We start from the raw sequence: 21,963 nt of genomic DNA, 5'->3' as shown, positions 1-21,963 counted from the left end.
AAATTATGTAAAAACTTAGCAAAGCCATCAATAGAAAACTAGGGTCACTTTACAGAATTAAAGCCTTCCTAGCCCCTCCAGCTAAAGGTGCCATAGCTCGCTCACACCTTGTATCAACCCTTCTGTATGCATCCCCTCTACTCTCGAATATGAACAAGACTGTCCTTAACAAACACTCGATTTGCTACAACCACATTGCCAGGTTTGCCACTGGCCCGCCTTTTAGGACACATCATTGCATCAATCTAAATCAGCTTGGTTGGCTTGCAATACCCAGCCTAATACAGTATAACCAACTGATTATGGCCTATAAAATTCTCTATAATCCAGACAATACTCGTGCACTTCAAATATTATCACCCCCTATAACAATCCTAGACCGCTTTGATCCACTAACAAAGTACTACTTCAGACTAGCAAGTTTAATAACACAGCTGGTGATTCTCTCTTTGCAAACCCTGTAAGTAGATCCTGGAACTCACTTCTAGCTGATATTACCCTACTGTCCACCTTAGGTCATTTAATAGTAGACTCAAACAACATTTGTCACTTAACTGGCTATGTCAATGTATCAAGCCTGGCTAACTCGAATGTGTAACTTCTGTGAACCACTTTACTGTGTAGTTTTAATTTAATCCTGGCTTGTGCTCAGGTCTAACATTAACCTGTGGAACATGTTTGACTTGCTTACTTATGTAATCTCTGTAAGTAATCTGTTTGTACTATGTAATGCTAGTATTATGTAATGCTGTATCTGCTACCCCCGTAGCTTGTCTCCACAGGCCTCCTCTGGAAATGGACATGCCTCCAGTTGGGCTATCCCAGTCAACAAATGTAGGATAAATAAATGAATCAATACAATATATTACAGTGACGACAATACCAGTCAGACATTGACACATACTGACAGCATGCTGAACACACTGGGGCATACGTGGGGAATCAGACTAGCAGCCTGCCTGGGCATCACACCTGGCTGGCACACAGGCATATGTTCCATCGGAACAGAGCACATGCCACACATGGCACGCACATCCCCTGTGCCACACACTCACAGCCTGTAGGGCTACACAACACACCTGCTACAGACGTGTCAGGTACCTGTCATGTGTGCTGCACTGGGGTCCCGCTCAACAGGCTGTATCTGGTGAAGGTCACAGTGATATGATTCAGGGGCACTATGGTCCACCACAGCACACATGCATACAGGTCAGTCAGAGGCATGGACAGATATGACTCACTCATTGACTATGCCAGTGTGGCTGCCTGAGACATACCTCCCTGGACTACATGATAGGGAACATAGAATGGATCTCTCAGCATGTGGCACAGGCCAGTATGAGCCTGATGTTGGTTGCCAACATACCCTCACCAGGTATTCTACCACTATATGTGGGAAGGTGTTGTATGTCTACATAATGCTCAGTCTCCACTGTCATTCATAGGGTATCCACTGGCTGTCAACGTGTGCTTACATGCTAGGGAAGCCACAATGATGTGCACGGGTCATCTTGCACGTGACACCCATGGCCCGATGTATAATGGCAAGGCTCCTTGGTACACACATACTGCCTTATGCTGCAGGACATGGTTTACATAGCGACCTCCATGGGTATCACACAGGTTAGGACACTAACAGTGCTGCTACACAACAACAGCAGTGTACACTGGAAGATGCATGCACCACACACTGCCCTAAGCATGGTGAACTGCAATGTCTGTGCAGTACCAGATTCATGATTCATGGCTCACAGGTGTTACCCATCACTGACAGGTTATGCCCCATACCATGCCTGTCATCCCCTACACATGTAACACACATGGATAGGGGGGTGGTATCCCACGGTAACACAGAGACACACACCTCCAGGTTGTTGGCACAGCACAAACCATCAGGGCCTACTCATGTGCAGCTGACAGTGTGTCGGACTGCCATCTGGTTCATAGCCTGGCACACACAACCTCACATACACAGGAAGACCACCTATCCTCCATAACAACACCGGCACATGACAGTCTCATGAACTGTGTCCATAAGGCTGTACTGCATCCAGCCGAACATTGTGTGTGAGCATTACTGTAGCTACAACACTCTAGTTGAAGAGTTCACAGCATGTGGTCACCGAATTGCAGTGGAATGACATGTTACCACTACCACAACAGGTGGGAACATGCAGCACCTGTACATCGACTACATGTACACTATATGGCCCAGACCAGATGTGTATCCCTGCTGTAGGTCTTTCACCATAGACACCCACACTGTATAGGGACATACCACGTGCGGACCCTGCACAGTAAGATACAGTCATATTGGTATACATTGCTAATACTATTTATCCACACGGAGCATGTGTCAGACATGGTAACTACTGCAGGTCACAGGTATTTATGTGTATGTGTCACACATACATCATAGTGTGCAATGCCATTGCTGGTTTAGGCAATGGCATGCATTGTTATGTACAAACACCCACACAAGGTCATACTGTGTGACACAACCACACGTGACAGTTGTGGGTTACCAAAACATACCTATCTGTACTCTGACAATGGTAATAGACACAGTAGCAGAGCACACTATTGGCATTACTAGCCAACTAGCCCTGTTTGGCTGTGCTGATAGTGTGGTGACATCCCTGTGTTTACTGGGGGTATGCAGCATCTGGTGTATTGTAGTATTTGCCAAAAGGATCTGTTCCTCACACTTGCATTTACACACACCCTACTACCCTCACACACATGCACACTTGCCATTTGCAGGATTCATTCTCCTACCTAACTAAGTCATGACATGTGAGAGGGACACATTAGCAAAGCGCACTATTCTGTTTACTAGATAGTTCCTCTTCTCTGGCTATACTTATAGGGTGCTGACAACATCAGTATTTTGAAAGGGTAATGTGCATCAGGTAGTGTGATCTCCTGATTGCCAAAACTAACATGTTTTCATACGGAAATACACACACACAAACTCCCCACATGCAAACACACACACACGTCATTTACAGGTTTCAAACTCCTACCTAACTACATTACGACATTTAGGGAAACACATTAGCAGAGTGCGCTATTCGCATTACTGGGAGGCTTCCTTCTCCTGCTGTACTTATAGGTGCTGACATCATCTGTGTTTAGAAAGGGTGTGCATCCTGTAGTGTGTTCTCCCAGTTGCCAAAGGGGCACTTCTCTCATACATATTCGCACACACACAATAACCTCCCTCATCCAAACACACACACTCTCCAATTGCAGGATTCAAACCACTACCTAACTATGTTATGACACTTGAGATGGATGCATTAGCAGAGCGCGCTATTCGCATTATTGGGAGTCTTCCCTTCTCCTGCTGTACTTATAGGGTGCTGACATCATCTGTGTTTAGAAAGGGGAGTGTACATCCTGTAGTATATTCTCCCAGTTGCCAAAAGGGACATTTCCCTCTCACACAGACAAACCGCACTCACCCACACTGAGCATTTGCAAGATTCAAACCCCTACCTAACTATATTATGACACTTGAGGGCGACGCATTAGGAGAGAGCACTATCCAAATTACTGGGCATCTGTTCTGCACCTGTAGTATTTCTAGGGTGCTGACATCTTTATTTCCACAGAGGTATGTAGATGTAGTACTACCTGTCAGGTGGGGGATAGCATATATATGCATTTGCAGCCACCTACATCAGGGTCAGATATGCACATCGCACTGGCAGGTTATGTTCTATACCATGCTTTGGGACCACAGGACCTGTAACACACAACACAACCAGTCCAGAACACCACCCCCACATCCAGGACACACACTTAGCTTCCCTGGGAACAGTGCCAGGATATGCAGGTATTCACATACACCATTCCAGTTGTTAACATCAGGTACAGGCATATTGTGAGTGAGAAATACTCAGGCCTCTACCACTTTACCCTACCGCCACTACAATTTGTGGGTCCATGTGCTATGGCAGAACCACACACCACAGCCACATGGGTGAATACATATTGCACCTGTCCATCTGCAACATGGGTACTCACTGTTCCACACCAGAGGTAGACCACCATTGTTGATATCTGCCCATGTCCACCTTTCCCTGGATATCCATATCTCAACTCCACCCCCAGGCAAGGTTGTCACTGCACACAAACTGTGTTTAGCACAAGCAGACTCTACACTTGTGTAGACTGGGGTGGATGATTTCAGAGGACCCATGCTGGAGGACTATACTGGCCACTCAGCATAATCCTTGACACTTGCATCCTATGAGCATGTGTACAGTTTGCATTGGTCATGCTATCCCACATATACCCATGACTGCTCCACAACAAGACACCTGTCAGCTGTACACCGGCCATATATGCGCCGTTCAACAGACAGAGTGACCTAATACATTGCAGAGCTGTAGCCCACAGAGGGAGGACATCTGTGGACGGTTCCAGCATGGCACTTCATTCACACATACTCATTACAACACAGTGTTGACAGTGGAATCGTCCAGAGAATGCAGATAGGGCTCCCCTCAGTCTGTTATTGACAGACACCTACTGTCAGAGATCCTCAGCAACCCTCTCACAGCACACAACGACAACATGGCTGTGGCTTAGCACATTCAATCCCTGAGACCTCCACGGTGCCCCTGCTTGACAGAGGCACAGCTCACTAGCCTCACATGTCTCCTTCTGTGACCTACTTTACAGTGGCACAGTAGCCTACTATCCTGGGGATGCAGATGCCAAGCACACTCTGGCTGAGCTGCCATTCCCTGGGGCAAGAAGCCTAGTATTGACCTCTACACCCATATGTTCAGTTGTCGGATGCACAATATTTGTTGTGCTGTTCTACTGTTTGCAGGTCTTTATTTCCATAGCATTCCCTGTTCCTATGACCAACTTGTGTATCTGTGGCAGATGTTTGCATATGACGGCGATCCACTATATCACTTATGTCTCTGTGGTCATTTACTGTGTGCACTGGGCTGATTGCTGTGTTGTGGTTGGTTCCTGGACTGACACGTACAAATACCAGATATGTGTGGCCAACTGCTACACGGAGATATGGCCTAAGTGTGTGAGCATGCCCAGTTCAGCCTTTCCATGGCATGTTGTCTGACATATGCCTCATTTATCAAAGTGTGCGAGCATGCCCAGTGTGAGCTTTCCATATATTGTACTCTGAAGTCCAACACATATTTGGGTGTGTGTGTCCTTCATCATTATCACACGTTTATGATTGTGTGCTGGGTGTCATGTTGTGTACTAACTGGCCAACTGCTTCGTGTCTGCCACAACAGGGATTATACTGTGCCTGCAGGAATTGCATGGGATACTTTGCAGACAGTTCTCAACATACTTTCATAATGACCTAACACTGTAGTACCATATAGTGTACTGGTTCGGTATTTCACTGTAGTGGACAGTATCCTGGGCTTTAGTCCTATCTCTGCTTGACATCTTCACAGTGAGCACGACAGACTGTGTAGGGGCCAGTTGTGCACATATGACCATGTTGCAATATGTTCAGATATGGACTACCTACACCAGGCTCGTCCAACATTGCTAGTGTATTCCACAACATGGGTGGACATTGGCAAACACTAGCGATGTTCTGTAGGCCATTTCTGATGGTAGTCACAGGGTGTGTTTGTCCTTCGACACACATTGTAACTGGAGTTTGCCATAACATATGTCATGGTAGGTATACTGTGCCTCTGTCTACCTCTGACATAACAGTGATACCCAGAGTAGCCTACCATCTCCCATACACTCATCAGGATGCCTCTTGCGGGGTGTCGATATGTGGCACTCTGGCTGTCCTGTACCAGGAGTTTACTGAAGTGTGGGGGTGCCTTCTGTGTTATGGATCATTCTGTACAGCTTGTCCTATGTATGTCAGTGCTGGGGTTCAGGTCTCTCATGTGCATAGCTCACTGCCATTCAGATTGTACAAGGTGCAACATGTTCATTCATTCCAGGTTGGGCATGGCATCATACATCAGGCACAGCTTTCCTGTAGCCGGGAAGGATGCCAGTGTGTGGGGCTGCAGTTTGTTTACTCAGGCAACACATGGCATCTGTTCAGGCTCTTTGCTACCCCTGGTGGGGTACTGTTGTGGACTTTACAGTTGTTGGAGGTGTCTGCTGCGGTATATCCCACAGGGGCTATTGTAGTCAGTTGTGATGCTGATGGAGGATGGCTGCAGAGCCAGAGTGAGTTTCCCTTATCTACATCTGCCAGCCTTCATGTTTGGGTGGGTATATGGTACATATTTCTACGAACACTACAGACACATGTTTGTCCGGTGCAGGTTATTTATCACCTTTTGTACCCAGGTCTCACATTACATGTTAGGTGCCTCATGGGTTAACACCTGTGTGGTAATTTGTGGACACTTACTGTATATCCACAGTGGTTGTCTATACACAGTCCTGCGATTAGCTTGCTGACTTGGCTATGGCTACAGTTGTTTGTTTGTAGGTGGCCCTTTTGTGGGTTGCTTGTGTCAGCTGGGGGTCGGATATGGTGGGCTGTTTGTACTCCTCTGCATACATGCTCAGTCACAGTCCTTCCATGTTGGCCTATACCTATGGGACATGTATACAGAACGGGGGTGCCGGGGGGGGCAAGACCAGGCCTTGAGGGATGCCACTCATATCCGCTTTGTAGTCTGACATGGATGCAGCATGTCTGACCATGTCAGTTCTGTCCTTGGTCTGCTTTGCAACCCCTCTACTGACATAGGTGTGTATATTTAAGCTGGTGAACATATCCATACTGAACACGTACGTTATTGTCTAGAAGCATGTGCACGGTCCAGCTACGCTGTGTGGACCACATAGCTCTCATCAATGACCTTAATGACTGCTTCAAATGGGTCAGACATGTTTAGGGGCCGATTCTGCAGTTACAACAGCCACAGTGTGTAGGGTCCGGTATCAGTAGGTCCACATTAGCCTTCTGTCTGCAGTACATACTGATCCTTTCCATAGCTGTGCAGAACAAGCTTGTCAGGATCCTGGGGTGGTAGTTTGGAGTATCCATTCAGGCAACACCTTTGTTGGGATGGACCACTGTTGTTGTACACTGCTGTTTGGGTACATACCCTGTGGTAAGGCTGACATTGGCCAGTAGTGTGATTTTGCATTCCATTACTCTTGGGGTCCATGTTGGCCTCAGCACAGGACACCATCACATACCTTTGCTGCTGTGTGTTCTGCTTTGCAGATGATGGCTGTTACCTCAGCATCTGCAATGTCAGGGGACCATCTGCTGGGATAGGTATTTTGCACTCGGGGGGGCAGTTTGCACTGCACCTGACAGGTTGTATGTTAGCAATATGTGTGTGTGTTTGGTATGTTGTTTGTAATATCTGTGTGATTCGGAGCATATCTGTGGATGCCCAACATGGTTCGTAACATCAGTTGGGTAAGCCTTGTGATTATCCTTAGTGTCCTGTACGTGTTGTATCTTCATAGGTTCATGGGTTCATAGTAGGCTAGACACCCTAGGCCATTGGTAAGCCTAGCTAGAGTGTATGTGTCTTTCACCACCCCTTGCTATGTTCAATTATGGCCATTTATGAGGTTCTTCACTGTGCCTCTGTCTGGTCGTGACACAGTGGGGACCCCCTGTATACATGTACGGTCATCCATCCACTTGGCAATATTCCTGTTGAGGGGTGTCAGTGAGGGGCTCTGCCTACCATGGATTGGGATCCTGTTTCTGGGTGTGGGGAGCCTATGAGTTATGTATCTATCCCTCCAGCACATCTTATTTCATTATGTGCTGAGGTTGACATCTGTGACTCTCAAAGCCCTAATGGCTTTGATTTCCTGTGGTGTAGCATGTCCATTACTCCTGTGTTGGACATGGCCTGGTACAACAGACATACAATGGCTCTATGTAGGCAGAGTGTGACTGCAGTCAGCTGGGGTGTCTACAGCCAGGCAGCATATGACATATATTTCGCACCCTTTATCCTGTTGGTGGGGTAACTATGAGGTCTTCTGAACCGCTGCAGGTGTCACGTATGGTACATCCCATATGAGTCATTGTACTAGATTATGGGTCTGATAAGGGAACAGTACAGTGGCACAGTGACCCCTGTTGATGTTGGTGTGAATCCTTTCATGATACGGTGTCCAGTATCAACAGTCTTCACAGCCACATTGGCATTGTGGCTGTCACATGACAGATCAATGTCGACCTGTGTCCCTAGGTCCCTGATGACTCCTTGCATACATAATGGTTTGACACCTATGTGGTACTTTGTGTACCTTGTCTGGTATTTGGTGGGACATCCATACTGTCCAGTGTCTTCCGATGTTTGGGTGGGGTTCTTGTGTGTGAGAGTGTGGTCTGTCGCATGCTACAGACTGTACAGCAGTTTTGACTACAGTTATGAGCACATGGGTGGTGTCCGCTGCTTTGTGCATTGTCAGTTACCTGGCTATATGGGTGTCTGTGCTGCATATGGATATTCCCCCTCCTTTGATGTCTTGGTGCAGGTGTTGGGGCCATAACACATGGTATGTGGTATAACCTAGTAGTGCTGGTGTGGTATCACTAGGCCTGCAGCAGGCTTCTGTCACTGGACAGGCATCAATGTTCTCCATAATGGGAAGTGCCTCAGGGGCATGCATATTGCAGTTTACACATCTGGCATTGGTCAGCATTACCGTTATGTTTCCTACCACTTATGTTTTCTAGGGTGGTGGGTAGTCTTTTTGGCCTTGCCTACATACGGCTCTATGGAGGTGGCAAAGGCCTTATCCAGTATCCAGACGCACATGGGTAACAGCTGACAGCCACCCCTGTAACAGCAGCATGGCTTGTCATGCTTGACATCTCCAGCGGACACATTACACCCTCTTGGACTGACAGCTGTAACTGTGCCAGCTGTTAAACATGAGCATTCTGTGTTTGTACTGTGGCATCATTCTTGGTGAGGGTTGGATGCTGCACACAGCCAGTGTCTTCCTGCCCTGGGGTACATACTCGGAGGGACCATCCATGTCTCATTTGTTGTTGACCAGGGAGGAACATCTCAGGTAATTCACACCAGCATGGACATTGAGTGCATCATATTTCTTCTTGCTTTGGGGTGACCTGCGTACTTGTGTTAAGTGGCATTTTGTGGCTACCTACAAGCAGCTTACTCTACCCTTTCCCTTGTTCAGTCTGGTGAGTGGGATAGCTGTGTTTCTGCCTATACAGACACCTATTACGACTGTATCAGGCATTTGTTTCTCCTTCGGGCCTGTGACTGTTTGGCACACCAGCTTTGCATACTATTCGTTGCATGTGCTATGTTTGAAGGTTGTGGTTGCTTGTGATCTACTTTGGAGGCATCTGTTGGTGTGGTGTGTTTGTAATTAAGGCCTCCGGGAATATTTGTCTGTGTTTATGTGTTTGGTTTACAGTTGTGGTAGGTCTATGTGGGACTGGGTTCGTGGTGTATGTGGTTTCCTTCTCCTCCTGACTAGTGTTGACAGTACTGGCTTGTTGGAGCTCAACTTCTGCTTTGGATACATGGATGCATCTATCACATATGTTTGTATTTATTCAGGGGTGTTGTGGTTGTCTGTGTACTTTGTATTGGCATCACATTGCCTCTGGATTCATAGGTTATACTTGTTGTGGCTGGACTTAGTGGATTGTATGTGTGGACATATGTTGTTGCCATACTACTGGTCAGTGATTACTTCCCTTTTTATGTTTGCTCTATCTTGTGGTATCTTCCTCATTCTCTTGCATGGTTTGGTAATGGCTGGAGCCCAGCATGCCAGATGCCTGCGTGTATGGCATTGTGTGTTGTTGTTATTTGTGATTGCATACTCCAAGCATTCCTGGCTGTGTTCATGGAATGCCTGTATAACATGTTCTGTGGTGTGTCCCATATTCTGCTCTTGCAGAGGGCCTTTTGTGGATTCAACATCGGTTTTGAGGGCTGCAACCTATACTTTAAACATGTTTTTCACTGTGGTATTCTGGCCAGGGACTGGGGTCAGGGTGTGTATATCCAGTGTGCTTACTCTATGGTCTGGTCTTACCAGTGAGGGGTACACTTCTCATCTTGCCATCCAGTACACATGTTGCTGATTATCACATCCAGTATGCTTACCCCTCTTGTGGGGGTGGTACATTGTTCCTGGGCATTTTGGTTTATGGAATCTGGGTGATTTTCTCCTACTGTGTTGGTGCTGGTACAATGCTACCGGTGTATGTCTGGGTATTTTCAGTCGAGCAATATAATGTGGTTTGGGGGGCTTGATATATTCATGTATTCCGACATAGGCCAGGTGCTGTTCCTGGTATTAGGACAGTGGTCTGCGGCAGGCTATATACTGCGAGGCAGTTTTAGCCATTGGTATTTGACCATGGATATTCCCTGCTGCTTCTTGTTGTGGTACCAACATGGGGGTGTGGTTATCCTTGCCATTTCTTGCTAGTCACCCTCCTTTTGTAGCTTGTTCCATGTTTTGCGGCTGTACAGCACAGTATGTGGTGTGACCTGGTAGTGTTAGGGTGCTGCTGTGAGCCTTGCCCAGTTCTCTATTACAGGACTGGTATCTACATTCTCCTTACTATGTGCATTTACACTGCACACATCTTGCTGTTTGTACATCTGTCATGGGGTAGTATTACATCTAGGTTCCTATCCCTTGTAGAACCTATGAGGTTGGGTTTGTGTTTTGAGACTTACCTATTCAGGGCGTGCTGTGGGTACTGACAGCCTTTGCCAGTATCCATGGGGCATGGCATGATAGGTGCATGCCACCCCTAGCAGGTGGTGCATCATGTCAAACTCCGCATATCTTCCCAGCCTGTAACACATTGGCTCCCCTTTGACTGACTGCATTACTTCAGCCAATTATTGTACTTGATCTTCTTGTCTTCATAGTGTGGCATCATGCTTGGTGAGGGTGAGATGTTAGGCAGGGTCTTCATGTTTGCATATACTAGATGGTGTTACATTGCTTAACACATGGCAATCATGCCTCAGGTGGTGCTGCAGGGCTGCCTCTGTCAGATGCACATACTACACTCCCTGTACATGTTTGAGAGCAGGTTGTGTCATGTTAGGCATCCCTGTTACTATATGTGTGAGTCAGAGAGGTGTATCATTCCCAGGGTTCCTACTGTGCCAGTGTATGTGCTATGCATTGCCTCTTTGCCAAGGCCAAGGCATACTGGGCACGCCTCCTTCTGCCTACTGGGGTAGGCTCAGGTTGTTCCTCCTCCGAGATACGCTCTGCCTGTGTTGGCCTTGGCAATGGTGGGGGGCTGTTTGGCCCGGCCCTATGCTGGTCCTGCTGCAACTGTTTTCGCAAGATCATATTACGTAGCATAGCGCATACCATGACAATTTGGGTACATGTAGTTGTTGTGTACTGCAAGGCTCCACCAGATGTGTCCAGACACTGGAACCGTGACTTGAGCAGCCCAAACACACGCTCTATCACATTACATGTTTGTGCGTGTGCCTCATTATGGCATTCCTGTTCAGGTGTGTGTGCATTTCTGATGGGTGTCATCAGCCACGGCTCCAGTGCATAACCTGCATCCCCCACTAGGTGTCCGTGTGGGATGTCCCCATTGGCAAATGTCTGGTACAGCTGCGTCAAATGCCAGATGTGGGAATCGTGATAACTCCCAGGGCAGCCAGCACACACATTCATTGTTATGTCCTGGGCATCACACACGTGTGCAGTCTATAGCACCCAGTACCTCAGGGTATTCCGCTATTTGCTGGAAGAGACGCATATTGCTGGGCAATACCTCACGGGCATTGGGGAAATATACATGATCACTGACATGTGCTGACATGGCATCCAGGAACTGGTGTAGTACCCTGGAGGCTGATGCCTGTGATATCCCTATCATATCACCAGTTGGTCTCTGGAAGGTACCTTTTGCTAGTATTCTTAGGCCAACACATACCTTGGTTTCCACTGGGATGGGTTCCCCTCTGTTGGTTCTGTGTGTGAGGCGTGGCCTGCACAGCTCAACAATTTGCTGCAGGAACTCTCTGTCCACTCTATAGCACTCTACTATCTCCAGCTCATGTAACCCGTGGTAGGTGACCCTGGGCCTGTACACTCTTCTCCGTCTCCTCACTGTGGGTTGTCTGGCACCATCTGCATTGTCACCACCCTCAGCAAGTCGCCTATGTCTCATTATGACAGCTATGGCAGCCACTAACATTTCTGCTCTGAGTGAAGCTTTTTCAGTTTTCACTTCTATTAGCTTACTCCTGTCTTGCAGTGTCTCTTAATGGAAACATCCTGCACTACTGTTTGCAGAGTTTTAAGTGCTGGGCTGGGCTACTATTCTGCCTGTGTAATTGCCTGCTTCTAATTGTTTTCACCTGCTAGCTTCAGCAGTTATCCCTGCTAGCTTCCTATTAATTCTGTTGCTTCCTTTTTCCTCTCTGTTTCCTCAGGGGGGAGCAACTTGCATACTATCTGAAACACGCTCACAGTGGCTTACACGCGTGCACACGTGCTTACATGGTTCAGAATCTACTTATTCGGGTTTAAATGCGCGTACACCCACGCAAACACTGTTACACGTCTGCAACAGCCTCCAACATACTCAGCCTGCCTTACACATGCGTACACCCGTGCAAACAGTGTTAAACATCTCCCAACACGCTCCCACATACTCACACTGCCTTACACGCGCGCACACTGTCTTACTCGCACTTCATGGCGCGCACACGTGTGCATGCACGGCCAGCAAGGATCTTTGGTGTAGGTTACAGTGTACACCTTCCATTTCTTGACTTTCCATGACTTATCTAGTGGCACACCTCTTTCCATGATCTGTGCCTGTCATCTGTCATGTTACACTGGCCTCCAATGAACTGCATTTCTTTCTACCATTCCCCCCTGTGATGTCACCTATCTCCTACTCTATTCCTCTCCCTTTTGTATCTCTTACACTACTCAGACTGTGCTCATTTGGTATGTGACTGTGAGATTCAGTATCCGAACCCTCATTTACATGAGATTGCCTACTAATGCTTAGTTACATGTCTTAGACTCAGCTTCCCCCCTTAGCAACCACTACACGGTGGCCATGTTGGTTTTAGTCTGCTGGTCCTTGCATTGTCATTCCATGTATTGCATGAAACCCACATTTGTGGGTTTATAACCTTCTTTTTTATGGTTTTATGGTTTTATACAGCGCAGCCCGTTTGCGCGGGGCTGCGCTAAAAAAAATTATATTTTTAATATTTTTGCATCGGGTTATCTTGCCAATGGCCACATATTTGGCCATTGGCATGCTGCCTGAATCATATGCAACCTTTTTTTGGAGCTGACATCGCTCCGTTGTGGATTTTGCAGAAATGTACTCAGTTGTCAACTGACTACATTTCTGCAGCTAAAACGTCTCCTACACGGACTGGTTTCTGCTTCATGGATCGCTAATATACCTCATTTGCATACCTTTTGGATGCAAGTGAGGTATTTAGCATGTCCATGCCCAGTCCGTGTAAGAGACGTTTTAGCTGGTCTCTTACACGGAGTTTAGGGCTGTTCCTGGATTGCGAGGCTTGCATGGAGTGTTGCACGTCTCTTACACTCCGTGCAAGCCTTCGTGGATCCTGCCCTTTTTCTTCGATAATAAGCCTCTAAATGTTTCTTGACTTAATATCTTAGCTCTCTCTTTTTCTTGTCTTCTTTTCTTCCTTATACAGTCTAAAAACACTTTTTTTATATTTTTCTTTAAAATTAAGCAATTAAACAGTCCAGTGCTCATAAAGGTCCCTCATAGCAGTATGATTTTTCCATAATTCCACAAGTTTTATTTTCTCTTCTAAATCTAATTAATTTTCATTAATTCTCTTTATTCCTTTTTCTATTCTTATATATTCTTCATTTCCTGTACTTTAACCCATATTGCCACATGCTGTGAAAATCCAGCATACTTAATTCATTTTATATAACTTTTAAACTATCTGATATTAAAAAAATACATTTCTGTCATAATTTCATTCCTTTTACGTCCAGTGGTTATTCTCCCACATACTTAACTTCTCATAATTTCTTTAGCCATTTTAAGATCACATTTGCTCTTATTCTTCCTTAAACTGCAATTAAAATCACCCAGCACTATAATGTCCACATTTGCACAAACATATTCAAGAATATTTTTAAACATAATTTCTCTCTCTTTTTTGCTACATATGCATAGAGAGCTATAATTATATACACATATTTTCCATCTCACATCTATTACTGTAGTTTGGCCTAGTTCCACTATGGTTACATCTAATATTGTAATGTTTTCTTGACATAATATACATATGCCCAAGCATGTTTCTTTCCCCATGTTCCAAACTACCACACCATTCCAAAGTTTTTCAGTTTGTGTTCTGTCTTCCTCTGTTAATAATCTATTTCCTAAACAATAATATGTGCATCTACTGCATCACACTATTGTAATACACCTATTCTCCTTTTAAGATTTTGCATACTGTTCACATTTAAAGCTAATATTTTCAGCTTTTAAGAACAGTATGTATAATAAAATGTTTATCCCTTTCCTTGTTTATTTTCACTAAGCATTATGCTCTTTAATTTTCTTTTCCTTTCTTTAACTCTTTTCCCTACAGAATTATTTTTATTTCTTACTGTTCAATCAGTTTCTTCCTCGCTTGTCTCATCTGTTTCATTTTCCTTGTCACTTTCATTAACTTCATGTATAACCGCTTTATCATTTAAATCTTTTTGCACATTTTCTTGTATAACACATTGTATCTCTTTATCCTGTATAACTTCATGTATAACCTGTTTATCAGTTACATCTTTTTGTACATTTTCTTGTATAACACATTCTATCTCTTTAGCCTGTATAACTTCATGTATAACCTGTTTATCAGTTACATCTTTTTGTACATTTTCTTGTATAACACATTCTATTTCTTTATCCTGTAGAACTTCATGTATAACCTGTTTATCAGTTACATCTTTTTGTACATTTTCTTGTATAACACATTCTATCTCTTTATTTTGTATAACTTCATGTATAACCCCTTTATCAGTTACATCTTTTTGTACATTTTCTTGTATAACACATTCTATCTCTTTATTTTGTATAACTTCATGTATAACCTGTTTATCAGTTACATCTTTTTGTACATTTTCTTGTATAACACATTCTATCTCTTTATCCTGTATAACTTCATGTATAACCTGTTTATCAGTTACATCTTTTTGTACATTTTCTTGTATAACACATTCTATCTCTTTATCCTGTATAACTTCATGTATAACCTGTTTATCAATTACATCTTTTGTACATTATTTGTATAACACATTCTATCTCTTTATCCTGTATAACTTCATGTATAACCTGTTTATCAGTTACATCTTTTTGTACATTTTCTTGTATAACACATTCTATCTCTTTATCCTGTATAACTTCATGTATAACCTCTATCAGTTATATCTTTTTGTACATTTTCTTATATAACACATTCTATCTCTTTATCCTGTATAACTTCATGTATAACCTGTTTATCAGTTACATCTTTTTGTACATTTTCTTGTATAACACATTCTATCTCTTTATCCTGTATAACTTCATGTATAACCTGTTTATCAGTTACATCTTTTTGTACATTTTCTTGTATAACACATTCTATCTCTTTATCCTGTATAACTTCATGTATAACCTGTTTATCAATTACATCTTTTTGTACATTTTTTTGTATAACACATTCTATCTCTTTATCCTGTATAACTTCATGTATAACCTGTTTATCAGTTACATCTTTTGTACATTTTCTTGTATAACACATTCTATCTCTTTATCCTGTATAACTTCATGTATAACCTCTATCAGTTGCATCTTTTTGTACATGTTCTTGTATAACACATTCTATCTCTTTATCCTGTATAACTTCATGTATAACCTGTTTATCAGTTACATCTTTTTGTACATTTTCTTGTATAACACATTCTATCTCTTTATCCTGTATAACTTCATGTATAACCTGTTTATCAGTTACATCTTTTGTACATTTTCTTGTATAACACATTCTATCTCTTTATCCTGTATAACTTCATGTATAACCTGTTTATCAGTTACATCTTTTTGTACATTTTCTTGTATAACACATTCTATCTCTTTATCCTGTATAACGTCATGTATAACCTCTATCAGTTGCATCTTTTTGTACATTTTCTTGTATAACACATTATATCTCTTTATTTTGTATAACTTCATGTATAACCTGTTTATCAGTTTCATCTTTTTGTACATGTTCTTGTATAATACATTCTACTATCTCTTTATCCTGTATAACTTCATGTATAACCTGTTTATCAGTTACATCTTTTTGTACATTTTCTTGTATAACGCATTCTATCTCTTTATCCTGTATAACTTCATGTATAACCTGTTTATCAGTTACATCTTTTTGTACATTTTCTTGTATAACACATTCTATCTCTTTATCCTGTATAACTTCATGTATAACCAGTTTATCAGTTACATCTTTTGTACATTTTCTTGTATAACACATTCTATCTCTTTATCCTGTATAACTCCATGTATAACCTGTTTATCAGTTTCATCTTTTTGTACATTTTCTTGTATAACACATTCTATCTCTTTATCCTGTATAACTTCATGTCTAACCTATATCAGTTACATCTTTTTGTACATTTCCTTGTATAACACATTCTATCTCTTTATCCTGTATAACTTCATGTATAACCTGTTTATCAGTTACATCTTTTTGTACATGTTCTTGTATAACACATTCTATCTCTTTATCCTGTATAACTCCATGTATAACCTGCTTATCAGTTACATCTTTTGCACATTTTCTTGTATAACACATTCTATATCTTTATCCTGTATAACTTCATGTATAACCTCCTGTTTATCAGATACATCTTTTGAACATGTTCTTGTATAACACATTCTATCTCTTTATCCTGTATAACTTCATGTATAACCTGTTTATCAGTTACATCTTTTTGTACATTTTCTTGTATAACACATTCTATCTCTTTATCCTGTATAACTTCATGTATAACCTGTTTATCAGTTACATCTTTTTGTACATTTTCTTGTATAACACATTCTATCTCTTTGTCCTGTATAACTTCATGTCTAACCTATATCAGTTACATCTTTTTGTACATTTTCTTGTATAACACATTCTATCTCTTTATCCTGTATAACTTCATGTATAACCTGTTTATCAGTTACATCTTTTTGTACATGTTCTTGTATAACACATTCTGTCTCTTTATCCTGTATAACTCCATGTATAACCTGTTTATCAGTTTCATCTTTTTGTACATTTTCTTGTATAACACATTCTATCTCTTTGTCCTGTATAACTTCATGTATAACCTGTTTATCAGTTACATCTTTTTGTACATTTTCTTGTATAACACATTCTATTTCTTTATCCTGTATAACTTCATGTCTAACCTCTATCAGTTACATCTTTTTGTACATTTTCTTGTATAACACATTCTATCTCTTTATCCTGTATAACTTCATGTATAACCTGTTTATCAGTTACATCTTTTGTACATTTTCTTGTATAACACATTCTATCTCTTTGTCCTGTATAACTTCATGTCTAACCTATATCAGTTACATCTTTTTGTACATTTTCTTGTATAACACATTCTATCTCTTTATCCTGTATAACTTCATGTATAACCTGTTTATCAGTTACATCTTTTTGTACATGTTCTTGTATAACACATTCTGTCTCTTTATCCTGTATAACTCCATGTATAACCTGTTTATCAGTTTCATCTTTTTGTACATTTTCTTGTATAACACATTCTATCTCTTTATCCTGTATAACTTCATGTATAACCTGTTTATCAGTTACATCTTTTTGTACATTTTCTTGTATAACACATTCTATTTCTTTATCCTGTATAACTTCATGTATAACCTGTTTATCAGTTACATCTTTTTGTACATTTTCTTGTATAACACATTCTATCTCTTTATCCTGTATAACTTCATGTATAACCTGTTTATCAGTTACATCTTTTTGTACATTTTCTTGTATAACACATTCTATCTCTTTGTCCTGTATAACTTCATGTCTAACCTATATCAGTTACATCTTTTTGTACATTTTCTTGTATAACACATTCTATCTCTTTATCCTGTATAACTTCATGTATAACCTGTTTATCAGTTACATCTTTTTGTACATGTTCTTGTATAACACATTCTATCTCTTTATCCTGTATAACTTCATGTATAACCTGTTTATCAGTTACATCTTTTTGTACATTTTCTTGTATAACACATTCTATCTCTTTATCCTGTATAACTTCATGTATAACCTGTTTATCAGTTACATCTTTTTGTACATGTTCTTGTATAACACATTCTATCTCTTTATCCTGTATAACTTCATGTATAACCTGTTTATCAGTTACATCTTTTGTACATGTTCTTGTATCTCTTTATCCTGTACTTCATGTATAACCTGTTTATCAGTTACATCTTTGTACATTTTCTTGTATAACACATTCTATCTCTTTATCCTGTATAACTTCATGTATAACCTGTTTATCAGTTACATCTTTTTGTACATTTTCTTGTATAACACATTCTATCTCTTTATCCTGTATAACTTCATGTATAACCTGTTTATCAGTTACATCTTTTTGTACATTTTCTTGTATAACACATTCTATCTCTTTGTCCTGTATAACTTCATGTATAACCTGTTTATCAATTACATCTTTTTGTACATTTTTTTGTATAACACATTCTATCTCTTTATCCTGTATAACTTCATGTATAACGTCTATCAGTTACATCTTTTTGTACATTTTCTTGTATAACACATTCTATCTCTTTATCCTGTATAACTTCATGTATAACCTGTTTATCAGATACATCTTTTGCACATTTTCTTGTATAACACATTCTATCTCTTTATCCTGTATAACTTCATGTATAACCTGTTTATCAGTTACATCTTTTTGTACATTTTCTTGTATAACACATTCTATCTCTTTATCCTGTATAACTTCATGTATAACCTGTTTATCAGTTACATCTTTTGTACATTTTCTTGTATAACACATTCTATCTCTTTATCCTGTATAACTTCATGTATAACCTGTTTATCAGTTACATCTTTTTGTACATTTTCTTGTATAACACATTCTATCTCTTTGTCCTGTATAACTTCATGTATAACCTGTTTATCAGTTACATCTTTTTGTACATTTTCTTGTATAACACATTCTATCTCTTTATCCTGTATAACGTCATGTATAACCTCTATCAGTTGCATCTTTTTGTACATTTTCTTCTATAACACATTCTATCTCTTTATTTTGTATAACTTCATGTATAACCTGTTTATCAGTTTCATCTTTTTGTACATGTTCTTGTATAATACATTCTACTATCTCTTTATCCTGTATAACTTCATGTATAACCTGTTTATCAGTTACATCTTTTTGTACATTTTCTTGTATAACGCATTCTATCACTTTATCCTGTATAACGTCATGTATAACCTCTATCAGTTGCATCTTTTTGTACATGTTCTTGTATAATACATTCTGCTATCTCTTTATCCTGTATAACTTAATGTATAACCTGTTTATCAGTTTCATCTTTTTGTACATTTTCTTGTATAACACATTCTATCTCTTTATCCTGTATAACTTCATGTATAACCTGTTTATCAGTTACATCTTTTGTACATTTTCTTGTATAACACATTCTATCTCTTTATCCTGTATAACTTCATGTATAACCTGTTTATCAGTTACATCTTTTTGTACATTTTCTTGTATAACACATTCTATCTCTTTATCCTGTATAACTTCATGTATAACCTGTTTATCAGTTACATCTTTTTGTACATGTTCTTGTATAACACATTCTATCTCTTTATCCTGTATAACTTCATGTATAACCTGTTTATCAGTTACATCTTTTTCTACATGTTCTTGTGCAACATATTCTATCTCTTTATCCTGTATAACTTCATGTATAACCTGTTTATCAGTTTCATCTTTTTACACATTTTCTTGTATAACACATTATATCTCTTTATCCTGTATAACTTCATGTATAACCTGTTTATCAGTTACATCTTTTTGTACATGTTCTTGTATAACACATTCTATCTCTTTATCCTGAATAACTTCATGTATAACCTGTTTATCAGTTACATCTTTTTGTACATTTTCTTGTATAATACATTCTACTATCTCTTTATCCTGTATAACTTAATGTATAACCTGTTTATCAGTTTCATCTTTTTGTACATTTTCTTGTATAACACATTATATCTCTTTATCCTGTATAACTTCATGTATAACCTGTTTATCATTTACATCTTTTTGTACATTTTCTTGTATAACACATTCTATCTCTTTATCCTGTATAACTTCATGTATAACCTGTTTATCAGTTACATCTTTTTGTACATGTTCTTGTATAACACATTCTATCTCTTTATCCTGTATAACTCCATGTATAACCTGTTTATCAGTTTCATCTTTTTGTACATTTTCTTGTATAACACATTCTATCTCTTTGTCCTGAATAACTTCATGTATAACCTGTTTATCAGTTACATCTTTTTGTACATGTTCTTGTATAACACATTCTATCTCTTTATCCTGTATAACTCCATGTATAACCTGTTTATCAGTTTCATCTTTTTGTACATTTTCTTGTATAACACATTCTATCTCTTTGTCCTGTATAACTTCATGTCTAACCTATATCAGTTACATCTTTTTGTACATTTTCTTGTATAACACATTCTATCTCTTTATCCTGTATAACTTCATGTATAACCTGTTTATCAGTTACATCTTTTTGTACATGTTCTTGTATAACACATTCTGTCTCTTTATCCTGTATAACTCCATGTATAACCTGTTTATCAGTTTCATCTTTTTGTACATTTTCTTGTATAACACATTCTATCTCTTTGTCCTGTATAACTTCATGTATAACCTGTTTATCAGTTACATCTTTTTGTACATTTTCTTGTATAACACATTCTATTTCTTTATCCTGTATAACTTCATGTCTAACCTCTATCAGTTACATCTTTTTGTACATTTTCTTGTATAACACATTCTATCTCTTTATCCTGTACAACTTCATGTATAACCTGTTTATCAGTTACATCTTTTTGTACATGTTCTTGTATAACACATTCTATCTCTTTGTCCTGTATAACTTCATGTCTAACCTATATCAGTTACATCTTTTTGTACATTTTCTTGTATAACACATTCTATCTCTTTATCCTGTATAACTTCATGTATAACCTGTTTATCATTTACATCTTTTTGTACATTTTCTTGTACAACACATTCTATCTCTTTATCCTGTATAACTTCATGTATAACCTGTTTATCAGTTACATCTTTTTGTACATTTTCTTGTATAACGCATTCTATCTCTTTATCCTGTATAACTTAATGTATAACCTGTTTATCAGTTTCATCTTCTTGTGCATTTTCTTGTATAACACATTCTATCTCTTAATCCTGTATAACTTCATGTATAACCTCCTGTTTATCAGTTTCATCTTTTTGTACATTTTCTTGTATAACACATTCTATCTCTTTATCCTGTATAACTTCATGTAACCTGTCATCTTTTGCCATTTCTTGTATAACACATTCTATATCTTTTATCTGTATAACTTCATGTATAACCTGTTTATCAGTTACATCTTTTTGTACATTTTCTTGTACAACACATTCTATCTCTTTATCCTGTATAACTTCATGTATAACCTGTTTATCATTTACATCTTTTGCACATTTTCTTGTATAACACATTCTATCTCTTTATCCTGTATAACTTCATGTATAACCTCCTGTTTATCAGTTACATCTTTTTGTACATTTTCTTGTATAACACATTCTATCTCTTTATCCTGTATAACTTCATGTATAACCTGTTTATCAGTTACA

Source organism: Protopterus annectens, chromosome 8.part0, assembly GCF_019279795.1.
Source record: "Protopterus annectens isolate FY-2018-M chromosome 8.part0, PAN1.0, whole genome shotgun sequence".
In the NCBI taxonomy this organism is placed as follows: domain Eukaryota; kingdom Metazoa; phylum Chordata; order Ceratodontiformes; family Protopteridae; genus Protopterus; species Protopterus annectens.
This window is presented reverse-complemented; position numbering follows the sequence as displayed.